Raw genomic sequence first — 27,955 nt, 5'->3', positions numbered from 1 at the left:
AGGTACCAGAAAGATATTTGTGTAAAATAAGAGCTCTCTAAAAAAAAATCTTTTTAGATACAAAGTCCAAATTTTTAAAGGTATATCCATTTTAATATGACTCTAAACGAATAAGCCTTTTGTATGGCTTAACGCCAACAAGCCTATGGCTTAGTTATGGACACAAGAAGTGTTCCCAAAAAGGGTGCAAAAGATGCGGTCTCTTCTTTATCCAAAGTTTCTCCCAGATATACTCGGAGAAAGTCAACAGCTTCATTGTGACAGGTGGCAAAGGAACTCTAGCCTCTCTCAGAGATGCCGTAAGTCACAGACCTGCTGATAACCTGTGTTACTTGACGGGTTATACTGGGAATTTTCCAAGCACGAAAAAAACAAAGCAAGGAAAGATGTCAAAGGCCCTTTATGACCTCCTTATGACAAATGTACAGAAGACGGAGATAAAGAAAACAATGCCTGTTTCTGAGAGGCTATATGTAGCCCCAAAATCAAATCTACAGAGTCTTTAAAGTGAAGAGCTAAGTTTAAACATTTTTTTATTTTAGGAAACTATTTGGAAGGGAATCTGGCAATGAAAGGATAAGAAAAAGTTTTACTTTCCTTTCTTGGCTGGCACCGCGAACATAGATCTGGGATCGCCGACCTTGGTAGGAAAGCTGACCTTGAACTGGCTTTCTCTCAGCCTCCCCAGGATCCCGTCTGCTGGCGCTGGGCTGCTGGGGGATCCCAGACGGTCCCAGCTGTGTCTGCAAAAACTCTGGGAGGCAGAACGTTGCCCGTCGCAGATTTGTGGCTGGGACTCTTTAAGAGAAAGACAGGTTAACAAGAGGAAAACAATTCGTTTTTATTTATTTATTTGAAGAGAAGTCTTTTACTCTTCTGTGTGTCCTCTTACGTATTTATTTTTAATCTATTTACACGTGTTACCTTATAATTGAAAAAAGCAGTTAAAATAAATGTATAATGATAAATAACTGCTGATGAGAAGAAAAGCTAATATATTAATTCCAGTTCAGTGAAAAAAGTACAATATTTATATGTCAGAGCACTCAAAGAGACTCCATAAATGCATGGCAGTTAAAATTTTTTTAAAATTATTTTATTAAAGCTTGCATTTAATACTATTTTGTATTATTTTCGGGTGTACAGCACAGCAGACAGACATTCATAGTAACCTTACAAAGTACACCCTCAGATAATTCAAGTACCCACCTGGCATTATACATATTTATTACAATATTGTTAACTATCTTCCCTATGCTTTATCTTAAATCCCCAGGATTATTTTCTAACTACCAATCAGTGCTTCTTAATCCCATCACCTTTTGACCTGCCCCCCAATACCCCTCCCCTGGTATCCGTCAGTCTTTTCTCCTTTTCTATCAATAATGGGTTTTGTTTGTTTGTTTTGTACTTTAGATTCCACATATAAGTGATGTCGTGGGGATTTATCTTACTCTGTCTGACTTCTTTCACTTAGCATAATGCCATCTAGGTCTATACATACTGTTGCAAATGGTAAGATTTTATTCTTTTTTAAGTACCACAGCTTTTTTATCTACTAGTCCCCTGGTCGGTAAACCGTGGCTCGTGAGCCACATGCGGCTCTTTGGCCCCTTGAGTGTGGCTCTTCCACAAAATACCACGTGCGGGCGCTACCTCGATAAGGAACGTACCTACCTATATAGTTTAAGTTTAAAAAATTTGGCTCTCAAGAGAAATTTCAATCGTTGTACTGTTGATATTTGGCTCCGTTGACTAATGAGTTTGCCGACCACTGTACTAGTCTATTGGTGGGCAATTGGGTTACTTCCACATTTTATTTTATTTTATTTTTTATTTTTTTAAAGACTTTATTTATTCATTATAGAGAGGGGAGAGAGAAAGAGGGAAGGAGGGAAGAGCAGGAAGCATCAACTCCCATATGTGCCTTGACCAGGCAAGCCCAGGGTTTTGAACCGGCAACCTCAGTGTTTCCAGGTTGACGCTCTATCCACTGCACCACTGCCTGGTCAGGCTTGAGTTTCTTTAAATACAATATATACTCAGAAATGGAATCCCTGGGTCATAAGGCTGTTCTATTTTTAATTTTTTGATGAACCTCCCCACTGAGGAGAACAGTTTATTAATGTATGCAGTGCATATCTCAGTAGAAAAAAGAAAACTCAGTGAAAAGTAACAGCATGGTGGCTTAGAATTCCTGCGTGTTGGGCAAATGAGTTTGTAAAATTCATATTTTTGGAGTTTGCTCACTTTTAGTGTTAAAAAATGGCGCTGGGCAGTGCCAGGTGTGTGTGATCTGTGAAACTGCAAATTACCTTCCTGCTTGGGAAGGGCCATTGTCTTGCTAATGTGTGCTGGAGGAGAGAGAGAGTTTGTGTAGAGAGAAGGAAAAAGGAGATGGGGAACAGAGGTGAGGGCTCTTTCGAGCTCTGAGTGAAAAGGGGAGTGTTTTTTCCCTGTGTGTTTGCTCGCCGGCCGGTGAAAGATGAATAAAGAATGGCCCACCAGTTTTAGGCTCCACTGTTTCTTTACCGTCTGACTGAATCTAATGGGAACCTGCATGTGAATGGCCGTGACGGTGGGACTCCTGGCCGTACACTGCATATAGAGCATCTTCAAGTAAGAACAATAAACTTGTAGAAAAATTATAGGAAACAAAGTAGTTTTAGGTGGCAAACTGTGGGAAAGTAAACAGATGGGAGAGAATTAATGAAGTCAAGTTTGTTTGCAGATTCCTGTGGTGCCGTCTCTGGGCTGAGGATCTATTTCCAGCAACAGGAGAATTTGTTTCCTGTGTTTCGGCAGAAAGGGGAGAGGATTAAGAGCTTTTTCTGAATTTTCTGCATCTTCATTGCCTTCAACTCAAAATAAATTTTATATTAAAGAGGCATATTTCGGTGTGTGATATTCTGGTTTCCTTCACATGGTATAAGGGATTTTAAAGATTTGAGTAAATTAAGAATTTTAGGATGGGAAGACTTCTCTGGATTATATGAGTTGGCCCAATGTATGTAATTACAAGGGTCCTGGTCGGTTTTTTGTTTGTTTGTTTGCTTTGCTTTTTGTATTTTTCCGAAGTTTGAATCAGGGAGGCAGTCAGACAGATTCCTGCATGTGCCCGACCAGGATCTACCAAGCATGCCCACTAAGGGGCAATGCTCTGCCCATCTGGGGTGTCGCTCTGTTGTGGCTGGAGATATTTCCAGCCCCTAAGGCGGAGGCCATGGAGCCATCCTCAGCGCCCCGGCCAACCTCACTCCAATGGAGGGGAAAAGAGAGACAGAGAGAAAGGAGAGGGGGAGGGATGGAGATGCAGATGGGTGCTTCTCCTGTGTACCCTGACCAGAAATCGAACCCAGGACTTCCACATGCTGGGCTGACGCTCTACCACGGAGCCAACGGGCCAGGACAAGGGGTCCTGGTCCTTGTAAGAGGGAGGCAGAAGGATCAGCATAAGAAGAGGGACATGTGACAACAGAAGAATCAGAATCACTCAGTATCAGAAAGAGAGATTTGAAGATACTATGTTGCTGACCTTGAGGACGGAGGAAGGGTCCAGGAGCCAAGGAATGTAAGAGGTCCCTAGTGGTGGGAAACAGAGGTGGACTCTCCCCCAGAGCTTCTAGAGCAGTGTTTTCCAACCATCCATGTGCCAGAAATGAACTACCATGGTTAATTCTTTCGTGGACCCGCACGAAATTTCTGGAGGACCAGCACTGGTCCGCGAGCCGGTGGTTGAAAACCACTGCTTTACAGGAAGCATGGCCCTGCTAACACCTTTGTTTTACTCCAGTGAAACCCATTTCAGACTTCTGACTTTCAGAACTGTAAGTTATTGAATGTGTGTTGTAATTTTCTGATGATTTGCGAGCAGCAACAGGACACTAAGGCAGGGGTATGTGGTGGTGTAGAAAGAACACTGTCCACCAGTCCCCCAGATAGATGGGCTCCTTTTCTGCCTTCTGCCACTTCCTATGGACATCCAGGCAAGACGTGAAATGTCTCAAGCTCAGCTGCCTCTTCTGTGAAATGGAGCCACTCTAACCGATGCTTCGAGGCCAGGACTGGGCTGATGGTCTCGTCCACTTCACAGAGGCAGTCCCTTCAGTAGGCTTGATCTGTTGGCTCAATCCAGCTCAGCTCTGCCCAGCGCAGCACTTCCAAAGTAGAAACACTATTCTCGCTCCCCAAGGACACTGTCTTGGGTTATTTTATCAGTAGCTGAAAGTATATCATTTCTTTCTTTCATTGTCATAGACAAAATCAGGACTTGTTATTTCTTAGACTGGGTTTTTAAAAAATATTAATTACAATCAACAGTAAGACATAAATTTCCAAACACCAAGAGACTGAGAGACTAAATGATTATTCTGCTGATGACTCCACATGTAACCCAGTCAAAATTACACAATGTTCAGATATCACCCTACTGTCTCAGCCTCTGCTGTGTGATTCCTTTTTTCTTTTCTTTTTTTTTTTTTTTTTCATTTTTCCGAAGCTGGAAATGGGGAGGCAGTGAGACAGACTCCCACATGCGCCCGATCGGAATCCACCCAGCACGCCCACCAGGGGGCGATGTTCTGCCCATCCCGGGCATCGCTCTGTTGCATCCGGAGCCACTCTAGCGCCTGGGGATGAGGCCACAGAGCCATCCCCAGTGCCCAGGCCATCTTTGTTCCAATGGAGCCTCAGTGCGGGAGGGGAAGAGAGAGACAGAGAGGAAGGAAAGGGGGAGGGGTGGAGAAGCAGATGGGCGCTTCTCCTGTGTGCCCTGGCCGGGAATCAAACCCGGGACTCCTGCACGCCAGGCCGACGCTCTACCGCTGAGCCAATCGGCCAGGGCCTGATTCCTTTTTTCATTAGCTAGATTGGAACATGGCTTTTCCTCTCTTGTCCACTATTTGATGGTGGACACAGAGCATTATGCTCACATTGGCCGTCTTTTTCAAAATGGCGAGATGTTCTAGATAGACCTTTATATGATTGCACCTAGGACAAATATAATTGGCAGTGATGACATTCAGTAAGTCTTTTTTTTTTTTCTTTATTCATTTTTAGAGAGGAGAGAGAGGGGGAGAGAGATAGAGACAGAGAGAGAGAGAGAAGGGGGGAGGGCTGGAAGCATCAACTCCCATATGTGCCTTGACCAGGCAAGCCCAGGGTTTCGAACCGGCGACCTCAGCATTTCCAGGTCGACGCATTATCCACTGCACCACCACAGGTCAGGCTCAGTAAGTCTTTGACTTCATGTAGGTCGTATTTAATGCCAGGCCCCTTTTTGTTCTTAGTAGTAATATTAAACAGCAATCTTGATTTTTAAAAAAGATTTTATTTATTGATTTTTAGAGCAAGGGGAGAGAGAGAGAAAGAGAGAGAGAGAAGGGGAAGAAGCAGGAAGCATCAACTCATAGTAAGAGTTGCTGTCTGTATGTGCCTTGACCAGGAAAGCCCAGGGTTTTGAACTGGTGACTTCAGCGTTCTAGGTCGACACTTTATCCGCTGCACCACCACAGGTCAGTCTGAAAGACTTTTATGTTAAAGGTCATGAGAATTTTGCAAACATCATTTTCCCAAATAATGTTTTGTTTGTTCTAGTAATTGTAATAATGCGTATATTATTTTCCTGAGAAAGATGCATGTAATCTTGGTTGGACTTTCTTTGATACAATAGTTAACAACTAAATTTGGTACATTTCTCTTTTTCCCAACAGAAAAGAAAAAAGATTTTATGTTAAGGGGATTTGACCAAGAGTCTTCTAAACCAGTACTTAAAACAATTATTAAATTTATCGGGGAGATACATTCGTTAGGTGACTCCTGGCTGCTGGTGGCGGCTGCCGAGTAAGCACCGTGCACGTCTCCCCTCCCACGGTTGTCACGTCTAAGTCAGAGTCTCTCCAAGAGCCAGACAGCTGTGGAAGCTCGTTATGGGAGGTTTGAGCTTTGAAACGACCGAGGAGAGTCTGAGGGACCGTTGTGAGCCACGGGGAGTGCTCACAGACGGTGTGGTGACGAGAAAGGCAAACCGCAAGGGCTCCCGAGGCTTGGGTTTGTCACAGATGACACAGGGGCAGGAGGTGGCTGCAGCCCTGAGAGCAGGGCCACGCAAGGGGGAGGGAAGAGTTGTGGAACTCAGGAGGGCTGTCTCAAGAGGAGATTCTCAAAGTCCTAGTAGCCACTTCACTGTGAAAAAGACTTTTGTTTGTGGTGTTAAAGAAAACCCTGAAGAACGTTGCCGAAGACCCTGGTCGGCAAACTGCGGCTCGCGAGCCACACGCGGCTCTTTGGCCCCTCGAGTGTGGCTCTTCCACAAAATACCAAGTGCGGGCACTACCTCGATAAGGAACGGACCTATCTATATAGTTTAAGTTTAAAAAATTTGGCTCTCAAAAGAAATTTCAATTGTTGTACTGTTGATATTTGGCTCCGTTGACTAATGAGTTTGCCGACCACTGGTAAGAGATTATTTTGAGCATATGGGAAAATTGAAGTGATTGAAATCATCACTGACTAAGGCAGTGGAAAAAAGAGAGGCTTTGATTTTGTAACATTTTATGATCACGACTGTAGACAAGATTGTCATTCAGAAATACACAGTTGAGTGGCCACAACTGTGAAGTGAGGAAAGTCCTATCCAAGCGAGAGACGGCTAGTGCTTTATCTGGTCAAAGAGGTTGTTGTGGAAGTGGTTTTCGTGGGAATGACAGCTTGGTTGTGGAGGAAACTTTAGTGGTCAAGGTGGCTTTGGTGGCAGCCGTGGTGGTGGTGGATATGGTGCAGAGAGGATGGCTATAAAGATTTGGCAATGATGGAAGCAATTTTGGAGGTGATAGAAGCTACAGTGATTTTGGCAATTACAACAATCAATCTTCAAATTTTGGACCCACGAAAGGAGAAAATTTCTGAGGCAGAAGCTCTGGCCTTTATGGTGGTGGAGGCCAGTACTTTGCCAAACCATAAAACCAAAGTGTCGGCCCTGGCCGGTTGGCTCAGCGGTAGAGCATCGGCCTGGCGTGCGGGGGACCCCGGTTCAATTCCCGGCCAGGGCACATGGGAGAGGCGCCCATTTGCTTCGCCTCCCCCCCCCTTCCTCGTCTCTCTCTTCCTCTCCTGCAGCCAAAACTCCATTGGAGCAAAGATGGCCCGGGCGCTGGGGATGGCTCCTTGGCCTCTGCCCCAGGCGCTGGAGTGGCTCTGGTCGCAAAAAGAGCAACGCCCTGGAGGGGCAGAGCATCGCCCCATGGTGGGCAGAGCGTAGCCCCTGGTGGGCGTGCCGGGTGGATCCCGGTTGGGCGCATGCAGGAGTCTGTCTGACTGTCTCTCCCCGTTTCCAGCTTAAGAAGAATACAAAAAACAAACAAACAAACAAAAAAACCCAAAGTGTCTATAGTGGTTCCAGCAGAAACAGGAACTATGGCAATGACAGAGGTTTTAATTACTGCCGGGACACAGAGCTTAGCAGGAGGGGAGAGCTAGAGAAGTGATGGGGACGCTACAGGTTACAATGGATTTGTGAACTCAGCCACGCACCGTGGTGGCAGGTCCTAGATGCTACAGAGAAGACATGTTTTAGACAACACTCATGTGAATGGGCAAAAACCTCAAGAACTGTATTTGTTATTAATTGTATAACAGGTTATTTTAGTTTCTGTTCAGTGGAAAGTGTAAAGCATTCCGATAAAGGATTTTAATGTTTTTGTTTTTGTTTTTTTTTTGGACCCATGCAGTTGATTGCTAAAGATGATAGTCTGATCATGATGCTGAATAAATGTCCTTTTGAAACAAATTTTTGGGGTGACATTGGTTAATAAAATTATATAAGTTTTGTAGAATTGAATGCTGTATAACAATAAAAATAAACTGCATGCCACAAGATGTATGCTCACAAACATTTATATGGAATATATAAAGCACATATAAAAATTTTTACAAAATATATATTAAGCTCAAAACTGGCTAAAACCAATATATAGAAATAAAAATCAGAATAGTGCTTAATTTGGTAAGAAGTATTGGTAACAGGGCGAGATATCAGGGAGAAGTTTGTTTTTCTGATACTATTCAATTTGTTGAAGTTTCCTGGATGTAAGCTATATTCTAATAAAATGTAATTAAAATTAAAAGTATTATATAGGTTTCAAATGTACATTTCTATAATACATCATCTGTATATTGCATTGTGTGGTCACCACCCAGAGTCAAGTCTCCTGTCACCATATATATGATCCCCTTCCCTCTCCTCTAACATTGCCCATCCTCTCTCCTCTCTGGAAACCACGACACTGTTGTCTGTGTCTGTGAGAGTTGGTCTTGTTTGTTCATTGGTTACTTTTGGTTTTATATCCCACCCATGTGTAACGTCATATGGTTCTTAACTTTTTCTCTCTGACTTTATTTCGCTTAGCATGATATTCTCAAGGTCCATTCATGTGATCACAAATGGCAGTATTTTATCTTTTCTTAGGGTTGAGTAGTACTCCATTGTATATATTACCTTATCTTTATCCATTTATCTATTGAAGGACACTTTGGTTGTTTCCATGTCTTTGTCACAGCGAATAATGTTGCAATGAACATAGGAGTCCTTATTTGTTACAAATAAGTGTCTTCAAATATTTTGGATAGATACTCAGAAGAAATATTACCGGGTCATGTGGTAACTCTACTCTTAATTTTTTGAGGAACTTTCCTCCTGCTTTCCACAGCGGCTGTTCCCAGTTTACATTCCAGCTAGCAATGTACGAGGGTTTCTGTTTCTTCACAACCTCTCCCACACTGTTCCTTCTTGTCTTGATGAGAGCCATTCTAACATATGTGAGGTGATATCTCATTGTGGTTTTGATTTGCATTTTACTAAACTGGTACTTCTTAAATGGAAAGGAAATGTGATTTTATCCCTTGGGCCATTTATCAATATCTGTAGATATTTTTAATCTGTAGATATTTTGGAAGAAAGTGCTGCCAGAATCTGATACACAGAAGCCAGAAATGTTGCTAAACCTCTTAGCACAGGATGGTCCTGCGCAACAAAGAATTCTGGGGTTAAAATGTCAATAGTGCAGTTGAGAAACGGCACCCAGACCAGTGTTTCTCCAACGTTAATGTGCATATGAGTCACCTGGGGATCTGGTTAAAAAGAGAATTCTGATTTGATATCGTGTAACCAATGGATAGTAACATCATGGTTACTTGGTAAATACTTGATGAAAACATGAATGGCTAATTAGAGGAATGAGGGAATAAATGACAGAGCAGGCAGCCAATAGCACTCTTGTCTTTCCCGTACATATCTCTGAATAATCTTAGAGGCGCTTATTCCAAAGAAAACTGAATTTCTTCTCAACAAACCAGAAATTTGCTAAAAGCCTTTCCCAGGGAATCACAGATGTCCTCAGGTGAAAATTGACCTCCTTTCTCTGATGTCTCACACTGTTCCTTCTGACACAGGGTGAGAGTTGAATGATTAGTTATTCTGAGTGGTTGCCAAGGCTGGATGTGTGTTAGGTGAATACAGTAGAAAAAATATGAGCTTCCTAACTCTGGCCTCACACCTGAGCCTTCCCCAAGGGAAAAAGATCCAGATCAAATCAAATTTACTTGTGTATTGGTGGCAAGAGGGAAGGAGAAAGTGGAGAACCAGAATAGATTTTTATAAGAAAATCAAATTAGAATGAGTTTCATGGAGCAGCCTGCTAGAGCAAAGACATCCACCAGTGAGTGCTACAAAGCTGGAGGGTGGGGAGAACCGGATGCCTGTGCAGTTTGTAAGCTTATGAGCTGCAGAACCCAGACGTGTATTAGCCCTAGCTGGCCAATCATTGCCTTTTCCCTTATTCTTGGCTCTCTGGGCTTCTGTTGATTATCTTCTATCTACCATCCCTTATAGGTACCAAGGATACCTCACACAGATATCCAAGCCAGGCCAGAATTTAAAATTTGATCCAGAGGTGTCTTTCTTACCCATGATGGTTCTCGAGCTCTTAGGGGCAATTTGCTTAGGATCCTGGTACATTTCTGCTGCCTTCTGAGAGCTGGTTGTGCTGGTTGTGGCTGGCAGAAAGGGGAAGAGGAAAGGAAAAGCAGGATGCCGGAAAGTGGGTAGAGAGAGGCGAGTCAGCCAAGGCCATGAGAACGGGGCTGCAGGAGTTCTCTGTAGATAGGACAAGGATTCTTCCAGATGTCATTGTCGACAGAGCTGCTGATAACCACGCTCCTCAGTTAGAAGGTGTTATGTAAATGACTGTGTCAACACTGTTGATTCAGGTGTGGTCCCTGCTTTTTGGCTATACATTGCTTAGCTAGTAGGGGCCACTGAATGCCTGTGCCTCTACCTTGAATCACAGTTGCCTAACTTTCTCCTCTGGGCAGAAAGTAGGTAGTGGAATACTGAGTTTGAGAGTCATGCCTTTGAGGAAGCAGTTCACCAAGACTGATGGATGGGACATAAGACATCTTTCCTGGGACCTCCAGGGATTCAAGTTTGCTATGAGGCTAACAGAGAATGATATTTGTATGTTGCCAGAATGGGTTATTAAGGGATTTGGAGAAGTTCCTTTTTCTGGACATCTTTAAATAGTAACTAGATTTTTGTTTTATGGAATAGTTGCAAGGGTTCTGATGTACGTTTCCGTTATATTCCTTCTTTGCTCAAAACATTCAGTTGCTTCTTATTGCTTTGTTCATAAAATAAAGTGTAAGCTTCTTAACCTGGCTTTTAAGATCCTCTGTTATCTAGTTCTAAACCACCTTTTTAGGTTTTGATTTAAAAGAAATTGTAAAAAACCTGAAAAGAAGCAAACTAGAAATAAAGGGAAACTGCCTCAATCTGATAAGGAATCGCTACACAAATCCTACGGCTAATATTGTCCTTATGGTGAGAAACTGTTTCCCTCTTTGGGAACAAAGTGAGGATTTCTCCTTTAACCACTTCTGTTCAACATTATACTAGAAGTCCTTCCTAACACAGAAAGATAAAAAATGAAATATAAAGTGGAAGGAAGAAACAAAACTGTCTTTGTTTGCAGATAATATGATTGTGTATGTAGAAAATCCCAAAGAATCAACAACAAAGTGACAACATAGGAAACTTTCAAACCTGTAAGATTTTTTTCTGAGTTTATTTGAGCCAAATTGTTGACAATTGCTGTGAAGCGAAGTCTCAATGAATTGAGAAAATGCTCTGAAAAATGGTGGTTTGACCACTTTTTTTATACATCAGAATCAAAGGGAAAGACATAAGGCAGTTACATGAAACTGACTGAATTAGGGAGATGGGAGAAAGCAAAGCAGGGAAATCCCTGGGACTGGATAAAAAGTAAAAATGTACCGTATATCCCCATGTAAAAGATGCTCCCATGTATAAAATGCACCTTAATTTTGGGGCTCACTTTTGAAAAACAGTGTATTATATAAAGTTATCGAACTCAAGTTTTATTCATTATAAAATTCATACAACTCCTCATCACTGTCAAATCCATTGGCTTGTCCTCATCTGTGTCTGTTGGCAAATCACTATCTTCAACAATGAGCACAAAAATAAGAGTGAAAAAGTGGGAAATGCAAGTAAAAAAACTACAACTACTGTATAAAACGCACTCAATTTTTATACCCCAAAATTTTTATAAAAGAGTGCATCTTATACATGGAGAAATATGGCATATACTGAAACTTCTTTTACATAGGCAGGAATAAAATAATTAATAGTTATTTAAAATGATAATAGCAACAACAATGAGGGGGTTTATTGGTTCCAGCTCCAGTGGAATGCCTGCCCTAAGGGGGGCAGGAAAAGAAGGTTACCCCTACATTTCAAAGGCATGTTATCAGCCTGACCAGGCAGTGACTCAGTGGCTAGAGTGTGGGCCTGGGATACTGAGGACCCAGGTTCAAAACCCTGAGGTCACTAGCTTGAACCATAGGGTCTCTGGCTTGAGTGTGGGATCCCATAGACATAACCCCATGGTTGCTGGCTTGAGCCTAAAGGTCGCTGGCTTGAGCCCAAGGTTGCTGGCTTGAGCCCAAGATCATTGTCTTGAGCAAGGGGTCACTGGCTCAGCTGGAGCCCCCTGGTCAAGGCACATATGAGAAAGCAATCAATGAACAACTAAAGTAACTCAACTATGAATTGATGCTTCTCGTCTTTCTTCCTTCCTGTCTGTCCCTGCCCACACCTCTCTTCCTAAAAAAAAAAAGGTATGTTATCAGGTACATTGTTGTAAATGCAAAGGACAACAGACAGGCTAAGTTAAGGTAAGCATTGGCTTTTGTTAGAGAAAAATACTTTCCTAGGACATGACTACCCACCATAAACTGCTTTTAAAAGTTTTAGTGTCAGACTATACTGTGTGGTTAGTTTAGGTCTCTGAGTTTGCAAGGCAACCATGCAGGCACTCCCTGAGCTTGTCTGGTTCAACATGTGGCTCCTTTTTTGTCCACACAGCATACAAGATTAATGTATAAAAATCAACTGCTCTCCCACGTACTAGCAACGAACAGTTGGAATTTGAAATTAAAATCAGAACACTATATGAGCACCAAAAAAAAGAGAAGAAAAGAAATACTTAGGTATAAGTTAACAAAATAGGTACAAGATCTAGATAAGGAAAACTACAAACACTTGGCAAAAGAAATCAAAGAAAATCTACATGACTGCAGAGATATTCCATGTTTATGAATAAGAAGAATCAATATTGTTAGCATGTCTCAACCTGATCTCTATACAGTATTTGGTGCAATCCCAGTAAGTTTTACTTATTTATTTTTTTCTGTGTGGATATTAATAAACTGATTCTAAAATGTATATGGAAAGGCACAGACTCAGAATAACTAATATAATATTGAAGAACAAAATCAGAGGACTGACATTACCCAACTTCAAGAATTAATATGAAGTTATAGTAATCAAGATAGTTTGGTTTAGTGAAAGAAAAAACATCTATATGTATCAATGAAATAGATTGAAGGGTCCATAAATATACCCTTGCAAATATAGTCAACTGATTTTTGACAAAAGGACAAAGAGAAAGGATGTATAAAAAAGATGTATAGAAAAAGGATAACCTTTTTAACTAATGGTGCTGAAACAACTGTATATTCACATGCAAAAGAATGAATCTAAATACGGTTCTTATATTGATATTTTCACAAAAATTAACTTAAAATGGATCATAGACCTAAATGTAAAATAAAACATTATAAAATATCTAGAAGATAACATAGCAGAAAAGGTGAGCTTAGGTATAGTGATGAGTTTTTGTATACAACCTCAATACACAATCTATGAAAGAAAAAAATGTATGTGTAAGGTAGACTAGACTGTAATAAAAAACTACTCTGTGAAAAACACTTTTAAGAGAATGTAAAGACAAGCCACAGACTGGGAGAAAATATTTACAACTTTTATCTGACCCAGGACCGACACCGAAACTATACAAAGAACTTAAAAGTCAATGATAAGAAAACAAATATAAACCAATTAAAAAGGGAGCAAAAGATCTCAACAGGCACCTCACCAAAGAAGATATACAGATGGAAAATGATCATATGTCAGTCAGGGAACGACAAATTAAAACAACAGTGAGATGTTACTGCACACCTATTAGAATGGTCAAAATCCAGAACACCGACAACACCAAATGCTTGAGAGGATATGGAACAACACGAACTCTCACTCACTCATTACTTGCAGTAATGTGAAATAGCACAGCTTCTTTGGAAGACAGTTTGGTTTCTTACAAAACTAATCATACTGTTAATATAGGATCCATGACTGTGCTTGTAGGTATTTATTCAAATAAGTTGGGAACTTATGTACACGGCAAAAACCTGTATATGAATATTAATAAAAGTTTAATTCATAATTTCCAAAACTTGGAAGCAACCAAGATGCTCTTCAAAAGGTGAATGGATTAGAAAAAAAAAACAACCCAGTGGTGCATGCATACAATGAAATATTATTCAGAAATAAAATAGTGAACTATCAAGCTATAAAAAGACATGAAGGGGCCCTGGCCGGTTGGCTCAGTGGTAGAGCGTCGGCCTGGGGTGCAGGAGTCCCGGATTTGATTCCCGGCCAGGGCACACAGGAGAGGCACCCATCTGCTTCTCCACCCCTCCCCCCTCCTTCCTCTCTGTCTCTCTCTTCCCCTCGCACAGCCAAGGCTCCATTGGAGCAAAGATGGCCCAGGCGCTGAGGATGGCTCTGTGGCCTCTGCCTCAGGTGCTAGAGTGGCTCTGATTGCCGCAGAACAACGCCCCAAGATGGGCAGAGCATCCCCCCTGGTGGGCGTGCCGGGTGGATCCCGGTCGGGCGCATGCGGGAGTCTGTCTGACTACTTCCCCGTTTCCAGCTTCGGAAAAATACAAAAATACAAAAAAAAAAAAAAAAAAAAAAAAAGACATGGAGGAAATTTAAATGCATATTGCTAAGTAAAAGGATCAGCTTGAAAAGGCCACATACTGTATTAAAAAAAAAGCCCTGCCAGATAGCTCAGTTGGTTCGAGTGTTATCTCAAGCCAAGGTTGCGGGTTCAATCCCCAGTCAGGATATTGGAATCACCAATGAATGCATAAATAGGTGGAACAACAAATTGATGTTTCTCTTTCTCTCTCTGCCTCTATTCCTGTCTCTAAAATCAATAGAGAAAAAAAATGAGATTGCTGGTTGCCATGGGCTCAAGGGGAAGAAGGGAGGGATGAATAAGTGAAGGAAAGGAGACTTTTGTGGCATATTCTCTAAGATACAGTAATAAATAATTTTATTTTTTTAATGGGGTGACATCAATAAATCAGGATACATATATTCAAAGATAACAAGACCAGGGTATCTTGTCGTTCAATTATGATGCATACCCGTCACCCAAAGTCAGATTGTCCTCTGTCACCTTCTATCTTGTTTTCTTTGTGCCCCTCCCCCTCCCCCTTTCCCTCTCCCATTCCCCCCTTCCCCCCGTAACCACCACACTCTTATCAATGTCTCTTAGTTTCACTTTTATGTCCCACCTACGTATGGAATAATGCAGTTCCTGGTTTTTTCTGATTTACTTATTTCGCTTCGTATCATGTTATCTAGATCCCACCATTTTGCTGTAAATGTTCCGATGTCATCATTTCTTATGGCTGAGTAGTATTCCATAGTGTATATGTGCCACATCTTCTTTATCCAGTCATCTATTGATGGGCTTTTTGGTTGTTTCCATGTCCTGGCCACTGTGAACAATGCTGCAATAAACATGGGGCTGCATGTGTCTTTACGTATCAATGTTTCTGAGTTTTTGGGGTATATACCCAGTAGAGGGATTGCTGGGTCATAAGGTAGTTCTATTTGCAGTTTTTTGAGGAACCACCATACTTTCTTCCATAATGGTTGTACTACTTTACATTCCCACCAACAGTGTATGAGGGTTCCTTTTTCTCCACAGCCTCTCCAACATTTGCTATTACCTGACTTGCTAATAACAGCTAATCGAACAGGTGTGAGGTGGTATCTCATTGCTGTTTTGATTTGCATTTCTCTAATAACTAAAGAAGATGAGCATCTTTTCATATATCTGTTGGCCATTTGTATCTCTTCCTGGGAGAAGTGTCTGTTCATGTCCTCTTCCCATTTTTTTATTGGATTGTTTGTTTGTTTGTCGTTGAGTTTTATGAGTTCTTTGTATATAAGATACAGTAATGATGGATACATAACATCATGCATTTGTCAAAACCCACAGAACTGTACAACACAAATTGTAAACCCTAACATAAGTTATGGACTTCAGTTAATAATAATATATCAAGATTGATTCATCAATTAAAACTAGAAAAACAAACAAATACTCAGAGATACTGACAACAGTATAATGGTTACCAGAGGGAAGGGGGATGGGGTAGTAAACAGCCAAATATACAGGGCGGGGTAAAATAGGCTCACAGATGTTTGCATGGAAAACAGTAAGTAGTAATACAAAAATAAACTCTGTTTCACATACAACTATAAACCTACTTTTGCCCTTCCCTGTATGGTAATGGAAGATGATTTGACTTTGGATGGTGGACACACAATGCAATATACAGATGATGTATCAGAGAAATGTACACTCGAAATCTGTATAATCTTATAACCAATGTTACCCCAATAAGTTTAATAAAACAAAAAATGCAAGGTGTTAATTAGAAAACTCAGAGCAGTGGGGAGAGAAAACATGAAACTCTCTAATTTCTGCTCAATTTTCTGTAAACCGAAAAATTCTCTAATAATAAAGTTTATGAATTTAAAAAAATGAGGAGCACAAATATAAATGACAAATACTTGTGTTTGTACCATACAGAACTGATTTTTGCATTATTTGCTTCGTTTCTATTACTTTTAAATAAAAATAAATATTACAGTTAAAGTACCCTTTGACATCCCTCAGTTCTATTCTTTCTCACCTTCTCCAAAGGAAACCACTATTATTAGTGCATAACTCTGCTTTTATATTGTTATATTCATATATTAACATGAGCAATGAATAGTATTATTTTTCAAGTGTTTGAAAACAATACATTAGTTGTATCAAACTATAAGTGTTTTGTAACTTGCAAATTTTATTCAACCTAATGCTTTAAAAATCTGTTCATGTTCCTAAATATTGATTCAATGCTTTTAAGAAATCTTAAACTGGGCCCTGGCTGATTGGCTCAGCGGTAGAGCGTCAGCCTGGCGTGCGGGGGACCTGGGTTCGATTCCCGGCCAGGGCACATAGGAGAGGTGCCCATTTGCTTCTCCACCCCCCCTCCTTCCTCTCTGTCTCTCTCTTCCCCTCCCGCAGCCAAGGCTCCATTGGAGCAAGGGTGGCCCGGGCGCTGGGGATGGCTCCTTGGCCTCTGCCCCAGGCGCTAGAGTGGTGCTGGTCGGGGCAGAGCAACGCCCCGGAGGGGCAGAGCATTGCCCCCTGGTGGGCAGAGCGTAGCCCCTGGTGGGCGTGCCGGGTGGATCCTGGTCAGGCGCATGCGGGAGTCTGTCTGACTGTCTCTCCCCGTTTCCAGCTTCAGAAAAATACAAAGAAAAAAAAAAAAAAGAAATCTTAAACTGTAATATCATATTATACTGTGTATGTGTCACTTGATGATTTTTTAAATTTTTTAATTTTTACTGAGAGACTGTGTGTGAAATAGAGACAGACAGGAAGGGAGAGAGATGAGAAGCATCAACTCATAGTTGTGGAATCTTAGTTGTTCATTGATTGCTTTCTCATATGTGCTTTGATGGGGGGGACTTTAGCAGAGCCAGTGACCCCCTTGTTCAAGCCATCGACTTTGTGCTCAAGCCAGCGATTTTGGGATTTAAGCCAGCGACCTTTGGGCTTTAGCCAGTGACCATGGGGTCATGTCTATGATCCCATGCTCAAACTGGTGACCTTGGGGTTTCGAACCTGGGTCTTCAGTGTAGCTCTATCCACTGTGCTACTGCCTGGTCAGGCACTTCATGATTATTTTACTTTTCTGTTGTTGGTTGTTCAGATTATTCTAATTTTATGTCACTATAACCAATGCAGCAATGATTTTTTTTTTACAGTCCTCAAGAGGATGTGTATATGATTTTTTTTTAGGGTAGGTCCTACAAACGATACTGCTCGGTTGTGGGTGAACGTGTACTTCAGGTATTTAAGCTACTGCCAAATTGCTTGGCAAAGTGGTAATGTCAGTTTACACTTCTAGTAGTGTATGTGTGCTTCCATTTCCCCACACTTTCACCAACGCTTGATATAATAGATCTTTTAAATTTTGACAGTCTAAGAGATGAAAAATACCTCAGCTCTAAATTCCGTTATCTTCAGTCTCTAGTGAAATGGAACATCTTTTTATAAGTTTATTGGACATTAAGGTTTTGCCTTGTGTTTGAATTGTCTATGCTTATTTTTTGCCACAAGTTGGGTGGGAAGCAGTTTTTATTGTTCTGATTCCTAGTTGAAAGTTACATTCTCTCTACTCAGTCCTCTTCAGTTACATTACTGCAAATAGTTTCTGTCACGTGTTTTAACTTTATTTACAGTACCATTGTGGTAAAGCTATTGTAGACCCAGGGCTGGATATGAATCCAGTTTTGTTACTATCATCTGCATGACCTTGAACATTTTAGTTCCTCTTTATGTATCAGTTTCCTTACCTGCATAATTGGAAAGATAACAATACCTATTTCAGAGGTTTTTTGTCAAAATTAAATGAATTAAAATTTCAGAGCTTCTACTTAAATGGAGACTGGTAAACAGAAAGTAATAGATAAATGTTAGCTATTATTTTATTTATTTATTTATTGTATTTTTTTTAAGTGAGCAGCAGGGAGGAAGAAAGACAGACTCCTGCATTTGCCCGACCTGGATCCATCTGGCACGCCCACCAGGGGACGATGCTCTGCCTATCTAGGACGTTGCTCCGTTGCAACTGGAGCCATTCCAGAGCCTGAGGAGAGGCCATGGAGCCATTTTCAGCACCCAGGCCAACTTGCTCCAATGGAGCTTTGGCTGCAGGATCAGAAAAGAGATAGAAAGAAGGGAGAGGGGGAAGTGTAGAGAAGCAAATGGTTGCTTCTCTTGTGTGCCCTGACCAGGGATCAAACCGGGACATCCACATGCTGGACCCATGCTCTACCGAGCCAACTGGCCAGGGCCTTAGCTATTAGTTTGACATATAAAAGCTTTAAGTTTTTGTTGTTATACAAAATAGACTTACTTTTTTTTTCTTTTATACATGATAGAATTTAATTTCCATATCACATAAAATAGTTATGAAAACAGCGTTCAGGGATAGAATGGTAGATCAACAGAGTTGTTAAGAATAAGCATCTTCTATATTCACTGCTCCTTCCCTTGAAAATGGGCCTTATCCTCGTCTTCTAAAACAGTGACCAAGAAGCTCCAGCCACTACAGTCACGTTCCAGGCAGCAGGAGAGAAGGAAGGGCAGAAGAAGTCTATTCTCCCTTTTTAATCAGCTTCATTGAAGTATAATTCATATGCAATAAAGTTCCCTTTGAAATTTTAAGTATGTAATTTGATGTTTTGACAGTGTGTAAGCTTGTGCAATTATTTTTTACATTCAATATAGTATATTGACTATTTCCATCACCTTGAAAAGCTCCCTCATGCTCCTTGCAGTCAATCCAGTTCCCCTTGCTTTCAGATGACCACTGAGCTGGTTCCTATCACTACAGTTTTGTGTTTTCTAGAATTTCATATGAAAGAAACCATGTGGTGTGTGCTTTTTTCCCTCTTGTTTCTTTCACTTAGTGTAATGCTTTTGAGATTCATCAGGGAATTATTATTATTATTTTTTTTACAACAATTTGTTTGTTTTTATTTAGAGATGTATCACTTTGTCCATTCACGAGTTGATGGGCATTTGGGTTGTTTCCAGGTTTTGGTTATTATAAATAAAGGGGCTATGAGCATCCATGTGCAAATCTTTGTGTGGACATAATTTTAATTTCTCTTTGATAAATACCTAGGAGTGGAATTGCTGGGTGAAATTGTAAATGCATATTTAACTTTTCAAAAATAACAAACTGCTTTTCATTCTGTGTTCTCATTATAGAGTATAAGAGTTCCAATTGGTCCCTATCCTTGCTAATACTTAGTATTGTCAGTCTTTTAAAATTTAGCTATTCTAGTGAATGTGTATTGGTGTTTGTTATTTTAATTAGCATTTCCCAGATGATTAATTATGTTGGACATCTTTTTTCGTGCTTCCTTGCCATTCATATTTAAAAGTTTTAATTTTTAATGTGCTCAAATTTATCAGTCTTTTCCTCCATTATTTACTTTTTGTATCCTGTTTAAAGCAATCTTTCCTATCCCAAGGTCACAGAAACTTTTCAGATATTTAAAGAATTTTAAAAAAAGACTATTCATTTTAGAGACAGGAGAGAGAAAGAAAGAGAGAGAGAGAGAGAGAGAGAGAGAAGGCAGGGATGAGCAGGAGGAAGCATCAACTCCCATATGTGCCTTGACCAGGCAAGCCTGGGGTTTCCAACTGGCTACCTCAGTATTCCAGGTCAACGCTTTATCCACTGTATCACCATAGGTCAGGCTCAAATATTTTTTTTTTTAAATTTTAAGTCCCTGGCCAGTTGGCCCAATGGTAGAGCGTTGGCCTAGCGTGTGGATGTCCAGGGTTCCATTCCTGATTCGGGCACACAGGAGAAGTGACCATCTGCTTCTCCTCCCCTCCCCCTCCTCCCTCCCCCCCTTCCCCTCTCCCACAGCCATGGCTCAGTTGTCTCCAGCAAGTTGGTCTCGAACACTGAGGATGGCTATATAGCCTCTGCCTCAGGTGCTATATATAGCTCAGTTGCCAAGCAACGGAGCAATGCTCCAGATGGGCAGAGCATTGCCCCATAGGGGGCTTGCTGGGTAGATCCCAGTGGGGGTACATGTGGAAGTCTGTCTCTGCCTCCCCTTTTCTCACATAATTAAAAAAAAGTTTTAAATTTGATTTCTGACAATTAGGTTTTTAATTCAGTTAAATTTTATTTTTGAATCTAGTTTAATTTTTATCTATAACTAGAGACTTAATTGTAAAAACACTTTTTTCCCCACTGATTGGTAATTTGTATTGTCATTTCTGCCACTTACCAACTTCTCATATATGTGGGGGTTCCAGCTGTATTTTCTTTTGTCTCCTACTCCCATGGTAAGAGTGACTTCAACATCTCCTGTATGTTTCTGCCATTGTGAACTGATTTCTCTTGTTCCCTATGTCGGGAGTGCTTTCCTTTTACTTCTCCCTTTCAAAATCTTATTTATTCTTCAAGGTCCAGCTCAAATGGTCTCTTCCAGTCTTCTAATACCCTGCCATATGCTTACTCCTGCACCTGAATTAAATAAAGGGGTTCAGCACATTTCTACTATTTTATTCCTTTACCATAAATCTTAGCTCATCTCTTTGGTATTTCACAATCATATGTGTTTGTCTTCTTTATCCTGACACATATAAACCTTTACATGTTGCAGTGGTAGACAGAATGTCTCCACTCTACCTCCCATATTCTAATTTTTAGAGTTTGTGATTGTTACCTTACTTTGCAAAAGGGATTTTGCAGCAGTGGTTAAATTAATGGGCTTGAGATGAGATTATCTTGGCAGACCTAATCTAATCATGTGGCTTCTTAAAACTGGAGAACATTTTCCAGCTGAGTACAGCAGCAATAGAAAATGAATATTCTTGCTCAATGGAGTCCCTGCTAATTTTAAGCAGAGCGTTTGATGTTCAGGAAGTACTCAATCATCATTCATTGACTTGAACTTGTGAAGCAGCATGAAGCCTGGAAGTGTAGAATGACGATGTTAGTTTCTTACCGCATCACTGATACCTCTTTCTAGCATCTCTAGACCTTTGTCAAATGAAATCCTTGAAGACTACTCAGCCCAGTCTTCCTTGTTGTTGGCAGCCCTGTGCACTATGACTTTGACTAAGTAGTAGTAGGTAAATACTCAGAATATATGCAAAGCTTTACGTCTTTTACATGTGCTGACAACTCAGTAATAGAAAGTCCCAGAAGGAGAAAACCTTTGCCCTACAGTGTTTAACCTACTCAGAAGTGACTGATGAAGATTATCGGATGGGTTATACATAGACATTTTCTAGTTTTTGCCCTTATCTATGAGAATAGTATGAGATTTGGAACCAGATATTATTATATAAGGAATTTGGAATCTTAGCTCTGGTTTTTACTAACTTTATGACTTAGAGTAGGTTAGAAAAATCTCTTTGAGTCTCAGTTTCCACATACCTGTGGTGAAATACTTCCTTGAGCTGTCTCAAAGATAGGATAACTGAAAAGTTATTAACACATACTAGATGTTCAATAAATGCGAGCTTCCTTCCCATCTCAAGTGCAACATTACTAACAGAAATAGTCCAGACTTCAATTTACTTTGAAGAGTTGGTTAAGGCAGGTGATGCAACATAACTTTTGTGCTTACTTTCTGTCCATTGGTTTCTTTCTTAAGACATAAATCTTAAGATTGCATCACCATCTATCATATTTTCAAGTTTGCAGTTCTGTTTGTCATTCTGGATGTTTGGTTAAGAACTGTCCACGTCACACGGACATGACATGATCATGAGAGGGGTACAGAGGTATAGAAGAGATCAAAATAAAATAAAATAATATTTTAATAATACATGATAAAATAAAGGAACTATAATGGCAACACTCTAGAATGGTTATTGTCTTGTGACAGAGCCAGATTATTATTCTAGCCCCAGGAACAGTATTGAGCCATTCACCTCCGCCCACCATGAACAAACACATCAGGGTGTATGACACTGTCAGTTGACAAATGGCCTCTGAGGTAAGGTGATGGGAATGTCACATTTAAATCTTACTGTTATAGTGTCAGCCTGCTTGTTCCCATATACTGTAAGCCATATTCTGGTTCTCAGAACAAAGAATACATAAAAATCAACTGGTAAGAGCTTGTTGAAATTTAGAATCCTAGAGCCTTCCTTGCCCCCACTGATAGATTTGGTAGATCTGAAGTGGGGTCCAGGAACCTGCATTTAACTAACTATTATGCCTTGTTTCTAATACTGGTTGCCACCCAAGTCAGTATTTTGCAGAGGTGGAGTCCAGGCAGGAGCTCATCACCCACTGGCTACTTATTGAGTGCTAACTAGGTAGAAACATTACAGGGGACACGGCCCTTGCTCACCAAGGACTTAACACTGAGAAGAAAGATAGGACTTGTATAAAGACGTGTAACAGTTGCCGGCTATACAGGTTAGAGTCAGACTCTCTTCTCCCTTGTTCCCATTTCACTTTGTGCAAGCCTCACGTTGGTTTAGAATAATTTGTGCAAATATCTCTCTACCAGATCGTGTATTCCTTGAGAGCAAGTGAACTTCATTATCGATCTATAACAATCCTGTTTCATCATCTTTTGTTATTCCTGTAACTTTGGTTTGGGTCATGACTCCAACCCTGGCATTTGTGGCAATTTCTTGCTTGAGGTCATGTAAGTTAAGAAATGGATTGTCTTTATAGGACTTGACAAACAGGCCCTATTATGTTACCGCTGCCATAACCATTCTCTTTGTCTTATGTTCATCTCGATGGCATAGAAGAGAGAGAGCAAAGATCACACATGACCCACTGTCTTTGGTTCTCACAACAGGTGCTACATGACTGAAGCTACTGGTCATGTGGGCGGGGTGACAAGGTGAATCTCATTGAGAAATACTCTATGGCACAAGTGTAGATAAAAAGGTAGGTTGTTCTAAAGGGTGTGGTCCCTCGACTCACATTTATGCCGGCATTGTGACATTCTGAAGACTTATCTGTTCGACTTCATTCTGACAGATATGAGCACATTGGTTTAGTCTCCACGGAGGAAGAGTTTTTGATTTAGACCAATCAGTATCTGCTTTTTCTTCTTGACTGGAACCATCATACATTCTTGGAAGAAGAGAACTGAGTTGAACTTGACATTGAGAAAGTGTGAAGGTAAGGATAGTTTAAGAAAAATTTTCAAAAGTAAAATTTGAGAGAGAAAGTGCTAGTATGAAATGATGGAGAATCAAAAAAATTGAAAGGCACATATGCTTATATGTTTTGCTCTGAGTGTTAAGGCAAACAGTAAGATGAGGCTCAAGAAATAGTTCAAACTCGTTTAGTGTGCTGGAATTTATAGGTGTATCTTGAAATATGAGTTACTAATTAAGATTTAAGAATACTTTATTTTAGTGATGTCTCAAGGTAAATTTTTAGTTTGTTTTCCCTATGGTATCCATTTTATATTGAAGTTAGTTATTTGAGATTCTACCAAGAAAATTGCAGAATACCTTTTTCTGGACTATTTTCCTCTTTCTGTGCACTAGCTTGGTCTGTGGTTTATGTGAGTGTAATACTCAGAATTAACACTTAACACCCAATTTCTATCTTGGGATAGAATATTTACCCAATATTATCTCTAAGTGCTAGAATTTTAAAATATTTCCCTTTTGGGTGATGAGTAAATGAGCAAGTGTGTGTGCGTGCGTGTGCGTGTGTGTGTGTGTGTGTGTGAGTGTGTGTGTGTTTTGGAGGAGCAGTGAGAAAAAAAGAGGCCAATATGGGTATTGTATCTTATCTTTAGCTCAGATGGAATTGTATCTTATCTTTAGCTCAGATGATGTTTGGTGTCATTAAAAGAAGAGGGTTTTTAGATGGAGAAGGAGTATGAATTTTTAGGATGAACTGCAGCGAGAAGCTGGTGGTTGAATCTTGGCCTGGGTGAACCACTTTCCTTTGTGAGATTATAAGTAATGAGATCAGGCAGGGAGGATGTTGACAAAGGACCTTTTTGTTTCCTTCCCTAGAGATTTTCCCTGAGGTTTCTGCTGGTTGTCTGGCAGGTATGTTCTGCTTTGTGGGTGAAGAAAAGCCCTATGTTCTCCTTCCAAAGGGAATGTGTCTGTTCTTTGGATTAAGATCTAATCAAACTCTGGAGTACTTGGCTTTTACAAGTAGCAAGTTATACCTGTGGGAAATAGTAAAACAGGGGGCAAAAAGGTGGATTTATGGAGAACGGTGTTCCAGGAGATGACACGGAAGTCCTATTTGAGGAGCTAAGCAACCTTTTCTCTCTACATTGAAAATAGAGTGAAATGAATGTCACTTGCACTTCCAGGAGCAACTGGGTCTATTAGGTCAGGCAAATATAGTAAGCCTACTTGGACCTCATTTTCTTTGGGAAATTTAAACAAAAAATTATTGGAATCATCAGATTGTTTTAGATTAAAGGGTTAAAGGTACAGAAATTTTATTAACTGAAGTAGAAACAAGGGTTCACCCCCCTCCCCTGTACACACACACTCCGATCACTCCTTGTCCCTCTTTAAAAACCTTCACCTACTGCCCATTGCCCTCTATTACATCCCAGCGGCCGTGCTGAGATATGCTGGCTCACTCAGCCCTTGGGGCAGCAGGAACCTGTTACCTGATTGTGGAGGTGGATTAGGGAGATTATTTGGTTTATAGTTTGTAGATTTATGATGACTCCAAGCTTAATTTTTCACTTTATCTTTAACATGAATAATGTATTTTACACGTATGCTGAAAATATTTGTTAGATAAATTGAAACAATCACAGTTTTTGTAACTCTGTTTTGGCATTTTCTTCCTTTTTAAATATACCAGGAGCCTCAAAAAAAAGGAGGCTCCTACTGTAGGAGAGGTCCTAGTTGCTTGCTTCTCACAACGTGTTAGTAAACAGTGAAGCTAACGAAGAGGATAGACCTTCAATAACTGATCACAGAAAGAATTCATTAGAATGAGAACTGAGTACCTTGATAAGGTATAAAGGGGCCAGTCTCCTTTGTAGGCCACCAGGGAGGATTCCACAAGCAGATACAATGGAAGGGGTTAGAGGAAGGCAGTAGAGGCAACAGGTCTCAAAAACGAGTTTTCAGGGATACAGGGGAATTCTAGGATGATTTTTATATTTTGAGTTTGAGCAAGTGAGTGAATGGTGGTGTTAACCAAAATAGCCAACTGGGAAAAAATTATTTTTTGGCAGTGGCTGAGTGGATACTCTGATCAGTTCAATTTTTGAGTATGTTGAGTAAGAATGTGCTGGGAAACATCAGAATGAAGATATTTTTAAAATAAATGTTTCTTGCTACACAAGCTCTCATAACACAGTCCTTTTAATTACTAACGATAATTTAGAACCTCACTGTGTATAAGGGACTCTCCAGGTCCATGGGGGAGTAGAAAGAATAGATTTATGGTCCCTGCTTTCAAGAAACCTATTCTTTAATTGCAGTCAAGAAATTAAATAACCACAGAAGATCCCATTAATCCTTTGAGACAACAGCAGAAGAAATGTTAAAGACTGTACATGAATAACAGTCCAGAATATTATATAGATGTTTCTTGCCTTTCAGCAGTTAGTATCCAAGTAAAATTTTTTATAAATTTCACTGAGTTTACTTTTGTTTTATTTTGGTAATTTGAGGTGGGTTGAGAATAACACAAGCTTGTTTAACAGTACTGTGGGTTAGTTGCTTTGGAGTAACTCATTTTAATGTTATGAGGTGGGTAGTGTTCCTTGTCCCATTTTACAAAAGAGGAAACTGAGGCACTTAAATGTTAAAAAACTTGCTCAAAGTCATGTAGCTAGTAAATGGTAAAGTCAGGATTCATAACTAGTCAGTCTGAATCCAAAACCCCTTTTCAGTTTCTTTAAATCCTATTTTTTTCCACTAAATATAGCCACGGTTATATAATTTATTTGAAAACTTTACTTTTAGTAGCTACAAAATTTATTTAATCATTCTCCTAATTTTAGACATGTATTGTGTTTAATTTAGTACCTGTAATTCTAATTATGTTTTTAAGATAAACTCCAAAAAGTGGGTTTCTTGTGCCAAGGAATAGAAAACTTTAAGGCTTCTTAAAAGATGTCAATTTTTTTTCCCAGAGAAGTTCAGATAATTTTCAGTCTGGATGTATTTTTCAGTCATACATAGAAGTATTTTTCAACCCCAGAGAGTTGCCTAAACCAAGACAAACAGGGGAATTCCGTAACACTATGATGGAGATGGTGGTTAGGATAGTGAGTCACAGAATGGTTGAGCAGGAAGGAACTCTAGGTAGGCCACTTCCTTTAAAAAAGAATTTTTTATTAAGTAAGAGTTAAAGCTCAACAATGTTAAAGACAAGCCTCAATCCATACCACTAATTAGAGTTAAGACAAGAACTTGCATTTAGCACTATGTGATTGATTTAGTCCAAGTCTCTTGGATGGTTGGCATGATTCAGAGGTGTGCTGAAATGTACCTTAGGGGTCTTGTGTAGCTATTTAAGAGAATTTTATCATCTGAGTCAGTTTTACAGTTCTTCCTTGAAACTTCACAGTTGTGTCAGAGGGATGTGGAAGTAACCCAAAGGGGTCTGCCCTGAATTGAGAAGCCCAATACCCACCCACAGAGATAAAGAACTCTGCTGGCCAGGGGAACACTGAAGTCCGCTTTCATAGTAAGATCTACAGGGATGATTTTGAACTCTCTCTTCATTATTCCATTGATGATACCATACATTTGAACAAAGGGCTGCTTACATAACTCAAAACCTAAATAATTCAAGACTGATTTTCCATATCACTGGCCAAGACTGGGGGACATTTCTGTTTATTATTGCTCCAACATGCAGCAATCGTGTAAAAAGAATTTACAATAGATTTTCCTTGGTATATACATCTGGGTTACCATCTGGGGTTAAGCTGTTAAGCCTCAAAGTTTCAATGACTTGGTGCGATCAAGGGTTGTTTATTGCAAAAACTGAAGCAAGGTGGTTAGCCGTCCTCTATATTACAGACATGCCATGTCAAGGTTGCCAAGTCAGAGGAAGAGAGTTCAAGGAGTCATGTAGGCTCTAACTGACTTAGCCTGAAGGTGAGAAATGCTGCAGTTCATTGGCCAGAACTAGAAACATGGTTTTGACTGAACTGGAAGAGAGGCTGGGAAAGTGTGAAGGAACACACAGATAATGGATGAACACTAGTAGTCTCTTCCATAGATCTGATTTCTGATACTTTGAAATTACCTTCTTAAGAAATTAGTCAGCAACTTTATATCATTTTAAACTTTAAACATAAAAGTATAACTTTCATATTACTTCCCTTCAAATATGCTTAAGAAATGCTTTTAGGCTCTGTTAAAAACCAATAAAAATTTTGCTTAATAGTTGTGGGGTAAGTCATTTAACTTCTCTAAACCTGTATCCCAGTTGAAAATGGGATTTAATCTCATTTGCTACTCTGTGAGTATTCTATGTGAGGTCTGGCTTGTCAAAATTATAACAAGCAATAAATAATGTTCACTTTGCAAGATAAAACAAAACCCAAGTATGTTGAAAACTTTAAGTTAGAGACCTTATGTAGAACATTTGGCACAGTTCCTAGAACAAGATAAGTGTTCAAAGACCAATTTTTTTTCTTCTGACCGGTGTT

The 27,955-nt window shown here is 40.1% G+C and overlaps 1 protein-coding gene and 1 pseudogene across 7 annotated transcripts in view; both read left to right on the top strand.

Moving 5' to 3' along the window:
- Nucleotides 1-27,955, top strand: part of TMEM45A (transmembrane protein 45A) — a 124,635-nt gene that overhangs the window by 72,615 nt on the left and 24,065 nt on the right. For 2 of the 7 annotated variants that reach the window (XM_066241119.1, XM_066241120.1), the window contains exons 2-3: nucleotides 23,138-23,229; nucleotides 23,323-23,466. The exons of 3 other annotated variants lie outside the window; for them this stretch is intronic. The gene's annotated coding sequence lies outside the window, so the exon portion shown is untranslated. The remainder of the gene's footprint in view (nucleotides 1-23,137; nucleotides 23,230-23,322; nucleotides 23,467-27,955) is intronic. 2 more of the 7 variants (XM_066241121.1, XM_066241122.1) reach the window with 1 other exon arrangement.
- On the top strand, nucleotides 3,669-10,236 carry LOC136311649 (heterogeneous nuclear ribonucleoprotein A1-like; annotated as a pseudogene).

Source organism: Saccopteryx bilineata, chromosome 8 (assembly GCF_036850765.1).
Source record: "Saccopteryx bilineata isolate mSacBil1 chromosome 8, mSacBil1_pri_phased_curated, whole genome shotgun sequence".
Lineage (NCBI taxonomy): Eukaryota > Metazoa > Chordata > Mammalia > Chiroptera > Emballonuridae > Saccopteryx > Saccopteryx bilineata.
The sequence above is the reverse complement of the archived record's forward strand: the minus strand, read 5'-3'. Positions and strand labels throughout refer to the sequence as shown.